At 44.2% G+C, this 18,958-nt stretch overlaps 2 non-coding genes across 2 annotated transcripts; both read left to right on the top strand.

Annotated features, from left to right (window-relative positions):
- The first annotated feature begins 14,035 nt into the window (after positions 1 to 14,035).
- trnas-aga (transfer RNA serine (anticodon AGA)) lies at positions 14,036 to 14,117 on the top strand. The gene has a single exon. It is a non-coding gene; the product is annotated as a tRNA-Ser (tRNA).
- A 1,700-nt stretch (positions 14,118 to 15,817) lies between these two features.
- trnar-ucg (transfer RNA arginine (anticodon UCG)) lies at positions 15,818 to 15,890 on the top strand. The gene has a single exon. It is a non-coding gene; the product is annotated as a tRNA-Arg (tRNA).
- Positions 15,891 to 18,958: the final 3,068 nt, after the last annotated feature.

Genomic DNA, 18,958 nt, shown 5'->3' with positions numbered 1-18,958 from the left:
CGCAACTAGTCCACACCGACCCTGCAAAGAGTAACCCACCCAGACCAATTTCCCTCGAACTAAGGCACTGATCATTATGGGCAAATTAGCATGTCAAATTCACCTGCCCTGCACGTCTTTGGAGTGTGAGAAGAAACCCAAACAGACGCAGGGAGAATGTGCAAACTACGCATAGGAATCAAACGTGGAACACTTGTGCTGTGAGGCAGCAGTGCTAACCACTAGCCACGCTTCCGCCCTAAAAGCGGATGGAGAACGCAGCTCGCAACCCCGCAATCTCTCGCATGCAAAGCGAGTACTCTCCCATTTGAGATAACTCCCATAGGCTGCTTCGGTTAAAACCAGCAACGAATCATTTTTTTCTGGTCTTAGGGTGCCAATGACCATCCTTCTTGACACATTCCCAACTTCTCAGTGGGAGGTTTTGGCTGCGGAAAATACCTCACAAATCATGTTGCCCGCGCAGCTCTCCAGCGAAACCAAAACCTGACATCTCAAGAACAGAAGCAGAACTGACAAAGAGAACCTACTTTCAGACACACCGACTCATGAATGCTGTCTGTGAGGCAGAGCGAGTCATCTGCGTCATGAGCTGCTCACACAAATTGCAGCGAGGCAATTTCAAATGGTGCTTTCAACGTACTGGCGCCTTAGTGCACCAATACTTCCAGGAAGGGCTCAAGTAACATGAATCAGAACTGACTAACAATGAACCATGAAAAGTGAAGATTACCAGTTACAGTCTCGATTAGATGAGGTTAACAATTGGGCTGATGTCTCCACCGGATCGAGAGGACCAATCACCAGCCTCTCTCATCAGGACAGAAATTAAGGAAATTAGGGAAAAGTCACCAAGTTTTATATCGCAATTTCCGTCCTTTTCGCAACAACAACAGAAAACTGCGAGCAGATTCAATGTAGAACCTAATTTCACATAAACAGGGAAATAAATATCTCCATTCACTTTCAGAGAAACGGTGAAAAATGCAAATTGTCTGGAATATGAAAGATTGGCGCAGCCTGTTTTTGAGTCGCATATTATGCTGGTGGCCTTTCGAGCTGGAGGGGAACGTGACAACTGCAGCAGAAGGGGAAAACATGGGCACTGACACGTTGGTTGTTTTCTGCTGTGCCACATCACAGCCGGGTTAGAAGAAATGACTGCTTTTTTTATGTTCAACTTACACAAAACTCATCCCTGCAAAACGTTGCCAGCTTAATCCATTAGCACACGTGGCCGCGCAGGGATGCAAACCCAAGCCTTCTTAAGAAGTGGAATCTGAAATCAGAGTCTCAGGTTGCTCAGCCACGCGAGCACACAGGCCAAAACCGTAAACCCAAGAGCATGTACCTGATGATACCCTGCAGCATACTCACAGCAACTGCACCAGTTCTGCAGAATAAGCGGTGGGAAGGAATTGCTCTATCTGAGCGGGTCGTGCTTGTTGTTCTCATCAGCAAATCTGGCTTTGAATTTGCTAGCCCATACCTGCTACCATGCTGAAACGGAATGCAATTCCGATTAATTGCTGTGTGAAACTTTGTTCATTTTCTCTCCGCAGATAAAGTGATCACTGGAGATGATGAATTCTGCTCCTGCCAGAAATGCCGACTCTCCCGCATCTCGGATGAACTGAAAAACTGGTTTGGTACTGGAATCCGAGAATGGCAGAACACGTAGCAAGATTATTCGAAACCCAGACCCAATAAGAGTTCCAACTTTCCTTTTCTTTCTCCATAATAGTGCATTATCCAGCAGAGCCATGAGCAACTGCCACCTGGCTGCAAGCTGAGTTGGAAACCTATGTGGCAATCAAGGACATGCGACTCACTTATTGTCGGTAAATCCATCACTTCTCACTTTGAGGTGTACAAAAATTAGTTTCTATGCATATTCAGGGAAGGTCAAAGGTGATCTGAGATGTCAAAGAGGTGGTCACTGTTCGTGATTGCTCTTTGTTCGAGTTGTGAAAAAGTTTCCGGCTTTAGTCGCATTCACGTTTCTTGTTGATGACTGAATCAGACAGAAGGTGTTTCACCAGAGCAGCACTTGACTTGCATTCCTTTCCCTCGCTGTCATACTTTCCTGGAACTCTGTGAGAACAAGAAAATGCAATACATATTGTGTCATTCGGCAGCCTGAATGTGATTTCCTCATTTTCAGTTACAACATGGCTTAGACTTCAGGCCACACGGTAATATTAATAACAGTATGAAAACAAGAGTCGATAGTTCATCTGTGCCTGTAAATCTTTTCATTCCTGTTGTTGACTGAATGAAGTGTATCCGTGTCTGCTGCTTCGAAACTCGAATATGTGAACTGCTCCAAACTATGATTGAGGATTTCTGGTTTTGGTTGACACACGTTGAGAAACGCCAGACGGCGTTCAAATGAAGCTTTCAGAGCACATTTTCGGAAGCATTTGACAGAGACTAACATCATGAATCCAGTGTTCGCTGTGACAGAAGGAAATGAATGCTCTCCTTGTTACTAATCCAGGCCACCTTCGCTTGTCAAGCAAATGTGGTACTGTTGTTACAGAAAGGATCAGTGCCCGGTAACTGTGTCCTTAAAGAGGACATGATTGGAAAAATAAAGAATACCATGTTGAAATATCCAGGAAATATTGGCTGAAAAGGCGCAGACAATTTTCCCTGCAGCGCCAAGACAGAGGAACACATGTAACGGCACTCTTAAACAGGATGGTCAGCAGTGATATAGATATCGCCACATATGAAGGACCACTGCGAATAGAAATTTGAAAATGAATTTCACGCAGCAGGTATTCGGAATTATATTCCTTTCACCGCTACAGTAGTATTGGGCGAGTAAATTCAAAACAAGGTTTGCTGATGAGAATGCAATAAAACCCCATCGATCATGATATGAAAGACTGTCGTCCGGAAAGAGGGAACAACAATGTTTCTTCTAAGCTTTGTACTGGGCCACTTTCGCACAAACTGATACTGCTACTCTACAGAAAAGATCAGGGCCCGCGGCATGCACTCTTATAAATGGTGACCATCAGTGCTGGAAACATCCGTGCATATTTAAAACAAGGAAGAATACATATCGAATAAAAGCGTAGATGGCAATTAATTGGACTTGTGTTCCCTTTCACCACGACAGCGAGAATTTGCGGGGACATACGGAGTAAGGTTTACTGACCAGGTCAGAAAGCAATTACCTCCACATATCTTGACACACAAGCCTATCTTTCTTTCGGTCCTTTTTTTTTGAGCGCCGATCCTTTCCGTAGGAGATGAAGATGATTACTGCTCCCACGCAGGATCACGGTGGGGCCCAGAGACCCGATCGAGCTGCTCAGAACAGTTCGTGTTTGCTGAGAATCACTGAAACTGAGATTGATGACAAGTAGACATGGTGTAATAGCTGCCAACACATGTGGAGGGTTTTGGGACGGATTAGGACCCACTCTGGGAAAAAGACTGGATCCTAAGACTGGGGAGTAAGTGTTCAGGTAGAGGACTGGAGAATGGGATTAAGAACGATATTAGCCAAGTTCGAATGGCGAAGCAGACTAGATATCCTGAAAGTGCTAACCGCTCCTATGTCTTCCTATCTCTGGCCATCTGGTATCTAAGGAAATAGAAACAGAGTTATTTGTTCAGTTGGAAGTCCTGGGCAAAGTGAGATATAGAACAAGCATGATACAATTTTAGAGACTGGGAAAATGTTTGGAGAGGAAGCAATAGAAGTGAAGCTGAATATAAAGTTTGAAGTCAGGACATATTCAATAAAAAAGGAAGTTTGTAGAAAGGCAGAGGGACATGAAGATGGAAAAAGAAGTGTCACTAGTCCCGAAATCTCATTCGGTTTTTATTTTCAAGATGCAACCGGACCTGCTGAGATTTTCCAGCAATTTCATTTGTTGATTCTGAAACAGAAGATGGGAGTGATACTGGACCAATCAGCTCTCCCATGTTCTGGGAATATTTGACTTACCCGTTCGATCAGATCACGTCTGTCCCACACTGAAACCTCAGAATCCTTCCCCACCCCCATCCTCGTGACTGGCACTAAACTGTTCATTACATAAACTTACATGAGGACACAACAACAACAATTGCAAAATGTACAGCGAGAGCTCCGTTCTGTTCCATCAGCCCATTCTGAATCAGTTAATTTTTGTTCAGGACCCATGAGACATTAAGCCATCCCTGTCAGACCACTAACAAATGGCCATTCGCGTTCTGTGTCTTTGAACACTTTGGTTGGTGCACGGATGAAGTGGAATCTCACGTTTTGAAATGGACATCATTCATAGTATTTTCAGCTGCACTGATAAAGTTGTATCTGGCGCTTCCAGTAAAGTGCAGGCAGTTTTCACTCAGAAACCGACATGTGATCAAAGCAGGAGGACATATGTTTCAGCGAAAGCAACAAGAATGCTCCACCAGCGTTGGCTTGCAATTCTGCATGTGGAACGAAGAGCTGGAACTCTATTAAACAGTGAAAACGCCTATTATGGGGCTTGGACGCACGACTCTCTGATTAAACACCTCACATTGCACCGAACTGAGATATCCAGGCTTGGGACACGATGAATTAGTTTGCAATTCCATTCTGAGCATAATTCACCTGGCACAGCAATTTGCAAAGATCCAGCTCATTCCTCCCAATCACAAAGAACATCATTCACATCTTTCACTTTTGTTATTTCTTCAAAACATTACAATCTATTTAACACTGGTCCCGGCATTTAAGATTCAACCCGAATATTTTCATATGAAGTGATTTCCAGTCACTCTGGCAGCAGTAAATCAGTCGGAAAATTACCTTAGGAAACCCAACCATTTCTGTTTACAGTATTGGGAATTTCCCATCTGCTGACAAGGCAGAGTCCTCACAATCAACATTTTCTTTGTTCTTCCAGCCTAAAACGTTTACCACTTCTTATTTTCAAGACAGGAGTTTTGTTTATACCACGTTCCAAGAACAGAAACAACCTTCCAATCTCCTGAATTTTCAATTTAAAATTTAAAATGGAAGTTTTGTTCCTTTCCCACGGGAAGAGCAGTTAATGAGAAAGGAGTTTCCACGAGCTGTGTCCCAGGGTTTGGCAGGAAGCCCTGATTGAAGCTTCAGTGGCCGCTTTCAGTTGGCATCGGCGGTTTGGAGATCATGGTGTCGTATTCTGCTGCGTGTAAACGTCTTGCTCCCTGTGGACTCGGGGTGAATCATGGATGAGATTTCGGAACAACACTGCCTTCCAGTCTCTGGTCATCTGCTATCTAAGGAAATAGAAACAGAGTTATTTGTTCAGTTCGAAGTCCTGGGCAATGTGAAAGATGGAACAGTTCTGATACAAAATCGGAGACTGGGAAAATGGTTGGAGAGGAAGTATTAAAAGAGAAGCTGAATATAAAGTTGGAAGTCAGGAGACATTCAATAAAAAGGAAGAGTGTGCAAACGCAGGTGGAGATGCACATGGAAAAGGAGTGTCACTAGTCCTGAAGTCTTAAATCGATTTATATTTCCAAGATGCTACCAGCATTTTCCAATAATGTCATTTGTTGGTTTAGTAAGAGAAGATGGCAGTGATCCTGGACCAAACAGCTCTCCCGTGCTCTGGGGATATTTGACTTACTGTGTCTATGTCCCACACTGGAACCTCACGATCCTGCCGCACCTCCACCCTCGTTACTGACAATATATTGTTCATTACGTGAAACACAAGAAGAACAATTGCAAAACGTTGAGGGAGAGTTCCCTTCGGTTTCCATCAGAACAATCTGAATCACTAAAAATTGGTTCAGTACCCATGTGACATTGATCCGTTTCTGTCAGACCCCTAGCAAGTGGCCATTCGCTTTCCGTGCCTTTGAACACTTTGGGTGGTGCACGGTTGGTTTGGAACCTCACGTTTTGAAACGGACATCATTCATCGTATTTTCGGCTGCACTGATAAAGTTGTCTCTGGTGTCTCCAGTAAAATGGAAACAGTGTTCACTCAGAAACCGACGTGTGATCAAAAGCAGGCGGACAGATGTGTCAAAGAAAGCAGCAAGAACATTCCCCTGCGAAGGGTTGCAATACTGCACATGGAACGAAGAGCCGGAATTGTATTAAGCGGTGAAAGCGCGCATTGTGAGGCTTGCACCCACCACCCTCAGATTAAGCATCTCACACTGCACCGACTGAGCTAACCAAGCACGGTGCACTGTGGATTAGTTTGCTATTACATTGCGAGCATAATTCATCAGCACTTTGTTCGGATCCAGTTCATTCCTCTTAATCACAATATCATTCACACCTTTCACTTCAGTTATTCCTTCAAAGCATTACAATCTATTCAGCACTTGTCCCGGGATTTAAGGTTCAACCTTAATATCTTCATATTTTTACCCTCATCATTATATCGCTGATGTGATTTCCAATCACTCTGGCAGGCCGTAAATCAGTCGGGACGTTACCTAAGGAAATCCAATCATTTCCGTTTACAGTGTTGGGCATTTCCTATCTGCTGACGAGACTGAGTCGTCTCAATCAACACTTTCTTTGTTCTTTCTACCTAAAACGTTTTACCACTTCCTATTTTCAAGGCAGGAGTTTTATTTATAACACGTTCCAAGAACTGGAGCAACATTCCAATGTCCTGAAGCCCTTTCCAATTTAAAGTGAAAGTTTTTCTCCTTTCTCACGGAAAGAGCTGTTACTAAGGAAGGAGTTTGCACGAGTTGTTTCCCGTGGCTTGGCAGAAAGTCGCTGATTGAAGCTGCAGTGGCCGCTCTCTGTTGGCATCGGGAGCTTGGAGAAAGTGATGTCGTATTCTGCTGCGTGTAAACGTCTCACTCCCTGCGGACTTGGGGTGAATCATGGATGAGTTTTCCCGGTTCCAATGTCAATACATGGTCGGGGTGAATGCTTGTGCTGAAATATTTGAGGCTTATTCCCTGGGTGGGCTCGAACCACCAACATTTCAGCCAACTGCGCTAACCATTTGAGATACAGAAACTGGCAACGCAGATATCCAAAAGCAAAGCTATCGACGGGATATGAGGATACTCGGACAGCAGGAACTTGCGTTGTTTTCAGAGACGGTCGCTGATTTTATCACCGAGAGGGTAAGCACACTGAGGAGCTGCAAACACTCAAATTAAAAGGCATCCACACATGCGCAGTTCTCTCGCATACATCTCCACATAGTAGCTCACTTACGATGCTGGTATTTGAAACCACGATTCGATAGAAGCTGAAGCTTAAAATCCAGCATCTTAAAACCCTCGATCCCGCTACCACACAAAAGCCCACACTCAGAATTTTTATGACTAGTGTTTCAGCATCGATTCACTTCAGGCACTTAGACCTCGCAGATTATGTAATGAAATTGGCGTAATTTAAGAAGAAAGATCAAAGAAAATGTACAGACAAGGAACAGGCCCTTCATCCATTCAATCCTGAGCCGATCCAAATCTACTGTTTAAACCTGTCACCCAATTCCTAAGCACCTGTATCCCTCTGCTCCCCACCTACTCATGCATCTGTCCAGACGCATCTTAAATGTATCTACTGTGATTACCTCTCCCGTCTCTGCTGGGAACGCGTTCCAGACACCCACCACCCACTGTATCCCTCTTAAACTTTTCACCACTTATCTTGAAAGCATGACCTCTCGGTATTTAATCCTTCAATCTGGGACATAAAACTTTTCTCTATCTATCTTGTCTGTACCCTTCATGATTTTGTAAACCTCAAAAAGGTCCCACTCAAACTCCTTTTTTCTAATGAAAACAAAACAACTCAACCTCTCTTCCTAGATTGCACCTTCCATACGAGGCAACATTCGCTTAAACCTTTTACGCGCCCTCTCCAAAGCGTCCACGTCCTTTTGGTAATGTGGCGACCAGAAATTTGCACAGTATTCTAAGTGTGGCCAGACCAATGTATTGTTCAATTTTAACATGACCTGCCAGCCATTTTATTCAATACCCCATCCAATGAAGCCAAGCATACTATATGCCTGCTTGACCACTCTATCCACCTGTGCAGCGATCTTCAGTGTATAATGGACCTGCACTCAAAGATCTCTCTGTCCATCAACTTTTTTTCCGGAAGCTCTTCCTTCATTGTATAACCCCATCTAGAATTAGACCGACCGAAATGCGTCACCTCACATTTGTTTGGTTTGAACTCCAGCTAACACTTTTCCGCCCAACTTACCAGCATCCTCCTGTATTCTTTAACAGTCACTTATACTTTCTGTTAGTCCAGAAATCTTCGTGTCATCTGCAAACTTTCTGATAATTCCAACAGTGCTCTCTTCCAGAACATTTATCTATATCACAAACAACAGTGGCCACAACATTGACCCCTGTGGAGCACTACTGGTCATCTTTCTCCATTTCCAGGACTCCATTCAACTGCCACTCTCTGTCTCCTATTGCTCAACTAATTCTTTATCCACCTGTCTGGAACACCCTGCACACCATGTTACTTTACGTTCTGTATTTGGTTACCATGGGGAACCCTATCTAACTCCTTACTGTAGTGCATGTATATGACATCAACAGCCTTTCCTTCATCTATCAACTTGGGCACTTTCCCAAAAAACTGTATGCCGCTCACTGATATGCACATTATTTTCTAAATATGAATAGATCCTATCTCTCAGTACCTTCTCCAGCAACTTTCCCAACACTGATGTTAGGCCCATTGTTCTGTAGTTATCCGGAATATCCCTATTATCCTTCTTGTACAGTGGACAATATGAGTAACGTTCCAGTCGGCCAGAACCTCAGCTGTGCTGAAGTTCGCCACGAAGATATCTGTCAGGGCCCCAGCTATTTCCTCTCTCACCTCACTCAGGAACCAGGGATAGATCCCATTCGTTCCTGGTGATTTGTCCACATTAATTACCCCTAGCCTGCCCAACACAGCTTCCCTACTTAAGTCAACATGATCCCGACTAATCAAATGTCTTACTCTCGACTCAATGTTCATCATATTCCTCTCTTCAGTGAACACTGATGCAAAATAATCATTCAGAATCATACCCAGTCTCTCAGATTCGACATACACCCTTCCTTCATTTTCCTTTAGTAGACCAATCCTTTCTCTGGTTACCCGCTTGCTTCTTATATATGAATAATAGGCTTTAGGATTCTCCTTAATTGTGCTAGCGTGAAGTTGTTTAATGACCCCTTTTAACCCCATTGATTCCTCATTTAAGACTTGTCCTACTCTTCTCATTTTCCTCGAGAGACCATTATGTTCTTAGCTGCTGAGGCATTATGTATGCTTCCCTTTTCCTCTTGGCGAGTCGTACAATTGTCCTGTCATCAACAGTTCACGAATATTGTCTTTGAAATCCTATGCCTTCAACTGGACATGCCTATCCTGCACTATATTTAACCTAGCTTTGAAAGCCTGCCACATATGAACTGTGGACTTTCCTACAAATAGCTGTGTCCAATCCACATTTCCGATCTCTTGCATAATTTTGATATAATTAGCTTTGGCCCAGGATAGTACTCTTTCCTCAGGACCACTCTCATCTTTGTCAATGAGTATTCTAAAACTTACAGAATATTGGACACTTCCCAAAGAAATCACCCACGGCAACTGCTATCACCAGCCCTGGCTTATTCCCCAATATCAGTCCCAATATGGCCTATTCCCTCGTCGGACTATTGATATACCGCCGCAGAAAAATCACCTGGAGGCTTCTTACAAATGGTATACCATCCGGACCTCTGACGCTAAGAGTATCCCGGAAATCTCCAATCAACACTAATTAATTGCCTCTACGTCTTTCCATGATCTGTTTAACTATGTTTTTCTTACACCTCACACTCACACAAAAATCTAACCTCACCCTTCTTATTTCACTGCTCCATCCATAGTGTCTCACGACCCAAGCCTTACATGGTGTCTTCCTTTCGCACAGCCATGATATCATCCCTGACCAGCAATGCAACTCCTTCCCCTTTTTCTTCCCTCCCTGTCCCGTCTGAAGCTTCTATATCCTAGAAAATTTGGTTGCCAACCATGCCCTTCCTTCAACTAAATCTCTGTGATCGTAATAACGTCATATTCCCCGGCACCAACCTAAACCCTAAGTTTATCTGTCTATACTCCATGCATGTAAGTAGATGCATTTCAGCCCACCAGTTCTTTTGCATTCATCTGCTCTCTGCCTTCTCTTCCCATTTTTAATGTTATCTTCCTGATTCTTAGCGTTTCCAGTTTCCACCGCACTGCCGACTTGTTTAATCTTGTGGTTCCCAGCCCCCTGCCACATTCGTATAAAACCTCCCCAACAGCAGTAGCAAAAACTCCAGAAAGGACGTTCGTTCGCGTCTGGTTCAGATGTAGATCGTCAATTTTCTTATAGCCCTACATTGCCCAGAACTGGTCGCACAGTCCAACAAATCTGAAACCCGCCCTGCAGCACCTTTACGCAAGTCACGTGTTCATCGTGCCTTTTTTGTATTCATTTCTACGCTGGCAGTCACATGGCACCGGCAGTAATCCCGAGATTACTACCTTTGAGATCCTTTCTTTAATTTCTCTCCGAGCTCCCTGAATTCTCCCTGCAGGTCCTCATCTCCTTTTTTTTCGTTGGTGCCTGTATGCACCAAGACAACTGACTGTTCACGATACCCTTTTCGAACGATCTTCAACCGATGGATGACATCCCTGGCCTGAGCACCTGGGAGGCAACATAACTCTCCAGAATTGCTGATGCTCCACAGCGAGTCCACCCGCAGCTCCAGTGACCACGCGGTGAAACAAGTGCTGCAGCTTGACACACTTCTTGCAAGTGTAGGTTTAGAAAACCTTTACAAGGATTTGCAAGGTTTGCACTGCTTGGAAATGAGAACGAAACTGAATAGGCTTCGTCAGATTCCCAGGAGCTTCAGGGCTTAGATATGGCCTCACAGAAGCTTATAAAATCATGAGGAAGACAGACAAAGTAAATAGTCAGGGAGCACTTTTTCACAAGACACGCGAGTTCAAATCTACATAGCAAACATTTAATGTGAGAGAGGAAAAATTTAAAAGGGATGTGAGGGACACATGTTTTTCACACAGAACTTTTCTGTGTGTGGAATGAATTGCCACATTTAGTGGCAGAGTCTGGTGCACTCACAACATTTCAAAGGCATCTGAATGGGTGTATAGACAGGAAGACCTCGGAGAGACAAGGCACAAATATTGGCAGATATGTATGGATTAATTTCGATTATCTATTTAGCAAGGGCAAGTTGGATCGCGGGATTTGTTTCCATGCTCGAAAACTCTGAGATGCTCCAGCCACCGGCAACGGTTTGAATACATCATTTGCAAAAAAAACGCATGATGTTTGTTACTCAGTCAGCGAGTTTGGCTATTTTGTTTGGAGGGTGGATGGGCCCAACCGATCCAGAGATGAAGGTTTTCCGGATATTTGCTGCCAATGACCATTTTTCTTGACACTTTCCCAAGTTCGCCATCAAAGATTTTGGCTAAAGAAAAATACCTCACGGATCGCATTACCCACTTTGCTCTCCAGCGAATCCAAAACCTGACAGCTCTTAACGTGGAACAGAATCAGAACTGAAAAGGCAGTACCATGATCAGACACACCGAAGCTTAAGTGCTTCTGTGAGGCACTGTGAGTCGTCTCTGACATGAACTGCTCGCACAAATAATGCGCGAGGCAATTGCAAACCTACTGGAGATTTAGTTTATTGCCAAGTCCCAGAAAGTGCTCAAGTATCATAAAACAAAACAGAACAACAACGAACCAATAAAAGTGAACATTTCCAATTGTATCCGTGATTAGATTAGGCCATCAATGCCCCGGTGATCACCTTTCTCCCTCGCCAGGACAGTAATGAAGGAAATGAAAGTATAGCAACGTTTCATATCGCGATTGCCCACCTTTTCGCCACAGCATCAAAAAACGGCGAACAGATTCAATGCAGGATCTTCTTTCGAAATAACGGTGAAATAACTATGTCTATTCACTTTCAGAGTAAACGGGGAACAACACAAGTTGTCTGGAATATGAATAACCAACATAGACTACTTGGGTCCCAGATTCTACTGATGCACAGACTTTCATATGAAAAGGTACCTTGGGTGATTGCCCTACACCCAGAAATCTTCTGGCTGCCTTCTGTTTGCCCTGTCACATTAACCTTGTGCTGCTCTAATCGAATTTGTAGTTCTTGCCATTTGTCCGTATTGCCACTAGGGATAGCTGGTCGTGGCAACTCGTGACTGCCACACAAATTCTTTGCCATAATTGGATAGTCCCGCAAAGTGATTCGCAGTGCACGAACTTCGCAACGAGGAAATGCCACGCGGCAAGTTAAAAAGCACGCTTCCATTTATTAAAGTAAGTTTCTGGGAACTGACAACCAGATTTCTCCTTACACTCGGACTTATGACAACACATAAACCAACAGCCTCTCTTAGAGACAAGTGACCAATGCCCATCTTGTGCTGGACAAACGTAGTTGACAAGATTGCACGCAGGGACCGCACAGAAAACTATAGAGGAGAAGCAGACAGACGACCATCGAGCTGCATTCATGCAGTTCAGTTACCCTGTAAACCCCATGCACAGCTGTTCCTTCTCGGTACACACAGGGCACTGAGTCTCTCTGACTCCGGGACTTGGGACTCGGATTATATGACCGTCTGCAGCACTGATTACTTCCTTGTGTGAGGAACTCCCGATGGAACATATGGAAAACACGATAGCTCATTGAGAAATACGTCCAAAATAGTACCCAAGAGACGTATTTCTGTTGTGTTTCTGGTCCTGTTCCTGACATGACATCCAGCATTGTACTTATTATGTGCTTCCTGACGGTTCGGTGCATGCTTCCGTGATCGCATTGTGTGCAGAAATCTGCGTTTTAGCTGCAATTACGTGCGTTTGAAACCCAGTACCACCTGCCTCTATTCTGTTTTCTTCTTCTCATGCTCAATTGCAACACAGTAAACGATCAATTAATATTGGAAAATGACATACACAGGCGTGTGAAAAGCCCAGTTTCCGTGGCAATTATGCAATGGTAAGAGATTACATTGATTCAGGAGATAAGGATGGAAAATGTGTTTGTGTAGAGATGAGGAACATTGAGGAAAGAGGAAACCAGCCGGTGTAGCTTACAAGAACGCTAACAGTAACCACAGTGTAAAAAAAAAGTACAGGAAAAATACCGCCTGTGAATGCTAAAAGAAGGCAAGAATTATGGGAGACATTCATTTCCCTTCTTCCACTCCCGTTTGAATTGTAAAGAAACTTTGAAGAAAAACAATCGAAAAGTCATATATGCACCATCGAACAACGTGCGCCATACCTTGGCCATTGATTACCGTAGATTAGAATACTTCCAATATGTAAACAGATCCTTCTGCCCAGCAACTCCACACCGACCCGCCCCAGCCCAAATGCATTCCTCTCCATTCACCCCGTCAATTTAGCACGGCCATTTCATCTAACCGGTACATTTTTGGACTATGGGAGAAAACCAGAGCAAGTGCACGCAGCCACGGGGAGAATGTGCAAACTACACACATTCAGTTGCATGAGGCGGGAATTGACCCTGACTCTGTGGCATTGTGGAACAGCAGCGCTCACGATGGTGTCAGGGTGAGATGGGACTTATTTGCCGTCTTTTATTGGGAAAAATCTCTTTCATTGTGAGCATCTGGAAAGACCAGCTCCTTCGCCAGAAAAAGAAATAAATATGTCACTAACCTTGGATTGTTTCATCTCCAAGAACACTCAGGTCAATACCTCTCTTGATCAACTCTGCTGATCATGTTCGCAAAGAGATCTAGCAAATTGCCAAAGTGGGATTGTCCTTTCAATCAATAATTTTGACTCAGTTTGGCTGCAAATATCTTTTCCTAACTTTGTGTTTTTCTTCCTTTACATTGGTGTCTCGCACCTTACAATTGACAGCAGAGGTGGGAGAGGACATGGAAGCATTTCGCTCATCAAGTCAACGGTAGCTTTCAATGAGATCACGGCTGATTTGGTCAATGCTCAACACACCGAAGCTGTTTGTAGTCATGGCCGAGTGGTTAAGGCGATGGATTAGAAATCCATTGGGGTTTCACCACGTAGGTTCGAATCCTGCTGACTACGTTATGAATGCATTCCTGCTGGTACAAATTCCGCTCAAAGTTCAGAAAACCTGCTTTGTGAACCAGGCTGGTAATTTGATTAGACTTGGGAAACTCGAGTTCTTCATCAGAAATGTTCCATATTTAAAGCATTATCTCTGTTTCTCTTTCCAAATACACGTCTCGACAAATCGGGTTTCTGCAGCTGTTATTGAACGTCCTGAGCAGAAGTGCTGCTTTTCATTAGATTCCTTTCATCCCTGTCCACTGTTCTCTGACTCGGATCAGTGGCAACACTTCCTCCTGCTCGTCAAAGTGCTCATTCCCCACCGCTCCCTCTCCCACCATTAGAAACAACCGCAGGAAATCGCCACTATAGATGAGTCAGTTTTTGCCCAGTGTGTGCAGGAGGGCTTCCTGACACAGTACGTAGACATGCCTTCAAGGGACGAAGTCACTTTCGATTTAGTAATGGGTAACGAGCCTGGCCAGGTTTTAGATTCGGAAGTAGGTGAGCACTTTGGAGACAGCGATCACAATTCTCTCAGGTTTACTTTCGTGATTGAAAGGGATAGGTGTACTCCACGGAGCAAGAGGTTCAGCTGGTGGAAGGGAAATTACGATACAATGAGGTAAGATTTAGGAAGCGTAGAATGGGGTAGGAAACTGCAGGGGGTGAGCACATTAAAATGTGGAGCTTTTTCAATGAAAAGCTCCTGTGTGTCCTAGATAAGTATGTAACTGTCAGGCAGGGACGAAGATATAGAACGCGTGAGCCGTGGTTTACTAAGGAAGTGGAATCCCTGGTCAATAAGAACAAGAAGTCTTATGTTAGGACAAAATGTGAAAACTCAGTTAGAGCGCTCGAGGGTTCCAACGATATCAGGAGACACCTACAAAGAGAGCTGAGAAGAGCTAGGAGGAGACAAGAGAAGTTGTTGGCAGATAGGATCAGGGTTAACCCTAAGGCTTTCCATAGGTATGTCAGGAATAAAAGAATGACGAGAGTTAAATTTAGGACAATCAAGGATAACAGTGGGAAGTTGTGTGTGGAGTCAGAGGAGATAGGGGAAGCACTAATTAAATATTTTTCGACAGTGTTCGCTATAGAAAATGAAAATGTTGGCGAGGAAGATACAGAGCTACTTGCGTCTGGACTAGAAGAGATTGAGGTTCACAAGAAAGAGATATTAGAAATACTGCAGAGTGTGAAAATAGATAAGTCAGCTGGGCCGGATGGGAGCGATCTGATTTTGTTTAGCAAATGCACTGCAGGAAGGTACAAATCAAGCTGATGCTTACAATGGCTCGTTTTGAGCCGCTAATTTCAGTGAAGTGGCGGCGCCAATAAAAGGTGTCACGCATCTCGTCTAATTCCACATCCTGAGCTCGAAATGACCAGAGGTTTCTCGCTGAGTTTCTGCAGGGTCTTGTTTGGACGGCACCATGACACTTTTTCACTGGAGTGGATCATGAAATCGCGTCGTGACTATGAATAAAACGATGGAAACGTCCAGCCGAGAAGGACGCGACCCTGAAGCAGGCAACTGAGGACAAATGTTTCTCCTTTGCCAGTGAAAAGCACTGCTTCACAAATTGGAAACTTCGAAGTGAAGCAATGTTGGTGATTATCTTCGGTGCTTGTTCACCTTTTTAATTCTGATTCCGTGAAAGCCCATGGCATTACATATCGACATTCTGCCAAGTGCAGGCTTGTCTCTTGGGCCAGTGGCGTAATGGATAACGCGTCTGACTTCGGATCAGAAGATTGTAGGTTCGAGTCCTACCTGGCTCGAGGGGGGATGTTTCGCTTTAACCGTGGTATACGTTGACGCTCCCCTGTAAAGTTCTCTCGGGACATCTCCTCTGTGCTTCCGCATGTAAAGCTTGCATTTGTCCTATTGTCCATTTCAAATTCCAGTTTGGCGGTATCTTCTGGTGTGTCTCCCTCTGTGGGTGAAAATGAGCATGAGTTCCTCATGAGTTATGAGCATGAGTTACAATTCGTTATACTTCTGTCCCATTATTGTGCAATGTAAGAACATAGGATAACCTCATTGACATTTGACCTGGAAACATGAGAACACACGAGACCTTGGGCCAAAGTTCGAAACTGCGACTGGAATACATGGCTCTCTGATTAGCCGCAATGCACACGGGCGGAATGGCCTTTTCCCACTTTGTAAATCTTCGAAGACAATTTGAAAAAAATCTGCAACGAAAATGTTCAGACAGGGTGTTTTATTTACACCAAATACGATAGTATCTATCGCCTTGTCTTGTTATTTACTTGTGAGGATTCGGTACTCTCAGCACCGTGGCCCGGATCGTATTCCCGCTCATGGAATGGTTGTATTGTTCAGCAAACATATCGGTGTACCAGTACTTCTGCCGATTTTCCGATGCTGGCAGGTCATTGGTTTTGTCCAAAACATTATGAAGGTTAACATAAAACAAATAGCTGCAGGTGCTGGAAATCTGAGCCAAAAACGAAAATTGTTTGTGCAGCGGAGCATGACTGGCAACAGAAACGTCGACTCTCCTGCTCCTCGGATGCAGCCTGACCTGCTGTGCTTTTCCAGCATCACTCTGATCTAAAGTCAGGTTTCCAGCATCTGCAGTCCTCACTTTTGCCTAGTTTCTTCAGTGTCTCTGGTTCCCAATTCAAGAAGTCCATCTCTAGCGGTTTCATGTTTGTACCTCCGTGCTGAGGAGTTGAAGAGTGAAGAAAAGTAACTCACCTCCTCCATCTCTGGGGTAATTAGGGACTGAAAATGAATCGTGTCACATTGAAATATATCTACATGCGAATTAATCTCTGTCTTTTATTGGGAACCATCTCTTTCATTGTAACCATCAGGAAAGATCATTTCGTTCGCCAGAAAAAGAAATGAATATGTCACTAACCTTTGTTTGCTTCAGATCCGAGAATACTCAGATCAATAGCTCCTTTGCTTACTTCTGCTGGTCATGTTCGCAAAGAGATATGGCAAATTGCCAAGTGTGATTTTCCTTTCAATAAATAATTTTGACTCAGTTTGCCTGCAAATATCTTTTCCTACCTTTGTGCTTTTCTTCTTTTACATTGGTGTCTCGCAGCTTACAAATGACAGCAAAGGTATGAAAGGAGATGGGAGCATTTCGCTCATCAAGTCAACGGTAGCTTTCAATGAGATCACGGCTGATTTGGTCAATGCTCAACGCACCTGAGCCGTCTGTAGTCATGGCCGAGTGGTTAAGGCGATGGATTAGAAATCCATTGGGATTTCCCCACGTAGGTTTGAATCCTGCTGACTACGTTATGAATGCTTTCCTGCTGGTACAATTTTCGCTCAAAGTTCAGAAAAACTATTTTGTGAACCAGGCCGGTAATTTGATTAGACTTGGGAAACTCGAGTTCCACATCAGAAATGTTCCATATTTAAAACATTATCTCTGTTTCTCTTTCCAGATACACTGCTCGACACATCGGGTTTCTGCAGCTGTTATTGAACATCCTGAGCAGAAGTGCTGCTTTTCATTAGATTCCTTTCATCCCTGTCCACTGTTCTCTGACTCGGGTCAGTGGAAACACTTCCTCCTGCTCGTCAAAGTGCTCATTCCCAACCGCTCCCTCTCCCATCATTAGAAACAACCGCAGGAAATCGACACTTAACCATCTTTGTTCCAAAGTGAAACTCATCAGCCTCGGGAATCTCTCCACCAAACGGGACTTCTCATCCCTGGACATGGTGCAAGCCAGAGGATTGTGAATAGATACCGTGAAAATATTGTCAGTTGGCAGTTGAAAATATGTTTAGGAAGCAAACCATATAATTTAGGCTCCAGCTTTGTAAATCTTGAGAAACTCTTTGGGAAATGGAATCAGAGGAGAATGAAGAAGTGTGAACTGTCAGACCGAGTAGAGGACGGGACATTGACTCTGATGTTCTCGGGACAGGAACTGATCTGAGACATTGAAATCATTCTCGCTCACGTACGTGAGGAATGCAAACTTCATCTGGACTCTGGGACAATGAAAAACTCTGGAACACTCAAGACAATGATGTGTTTCTGTTCGCCGAGCTGGAAGGTTTTGTTGGAAATGTCCCCTGTCTCGGTGGCATCCTCAGTGCTTGGGAGCCTCCTGTGAAGCGCTTCTGTGTTGTTTCCTGCATCATTTATAGTGGCCTGTCGTTGCCGCTTCCTGTTGTCAGTTTCAGCTCTCCGCTGCAGTGGCTGGTATATTGGGTCCAAGTCGATGTGGTTGTTGATGGAGTTTGTGGATAACTGCCATGCTTCTGGGAATTCCCTGGCTGTTCTTTGTTTGGCTTGCCCTATAATAGTAGTCTTGTCCCACTCGAATTCATGTTGCTTGTCGTCTGTGTGTGTGGCGATTACGCATAGTTGGTCGCATCGTTTCGTGGCTAGTTGGTGTTCCTGGATGCGGATCGTTAGCTGTCTTCCTGTTTGTCCTATATAGTGTTTTGTGCAGTCCTTGCATGGGATTTTGTATACTACATTAGTTTTTCTCATGTTGGGTATCGGGTCCATAGTTCTGGTAAGCTGTTGTCTGAGTGTGGCTGTTGGTTTGTGTGCTGTTAAGAGTCCTAGTGGTCGCAGTATTCTGGCTGTCAGTTCGGAGATGTTCTTGATGTGTGGTAGTGTGGCTAGTCCTTTGGGTTGTGGCATGTCCTCATTCCGTGGTCTATCCCTTAGGCATCTGTTGATAAAATTGCGAGGATATCCGTTTTCGGCGAATACCTTGTATAGGTGTTCCTCTTCCTCTTTTTGCAGTTCTGGTGTGCTGCAGTGTGTTGTGCCCCTTTTGAATAGTGTCTTGATGCAACTTCGTTTGTGTATGTTGGGGTGGTTGCTCTCATA

Source organism: Chiloscyllium plagiosum, unplaced genomic scaffold (assembly GCF_037043375.1).
Source record: "Chiloscyllium plagiosum isolate Xiang-an unplaced genomic scaffold, Cpla_swu_hap1 HiC_scaffold_24, whole genome shotgun sequence".
Lineage (NCBI taxonomy): Eukaryota > Metazoa > Chordata > Chondrichthyes > Orectolobiformes > Hemiscylliidae > Chiloscyllium > Chiloscyllium plagiosum.
This window is presented reverse-complemented; position numbering and strand designations above follow the sequence as displayed.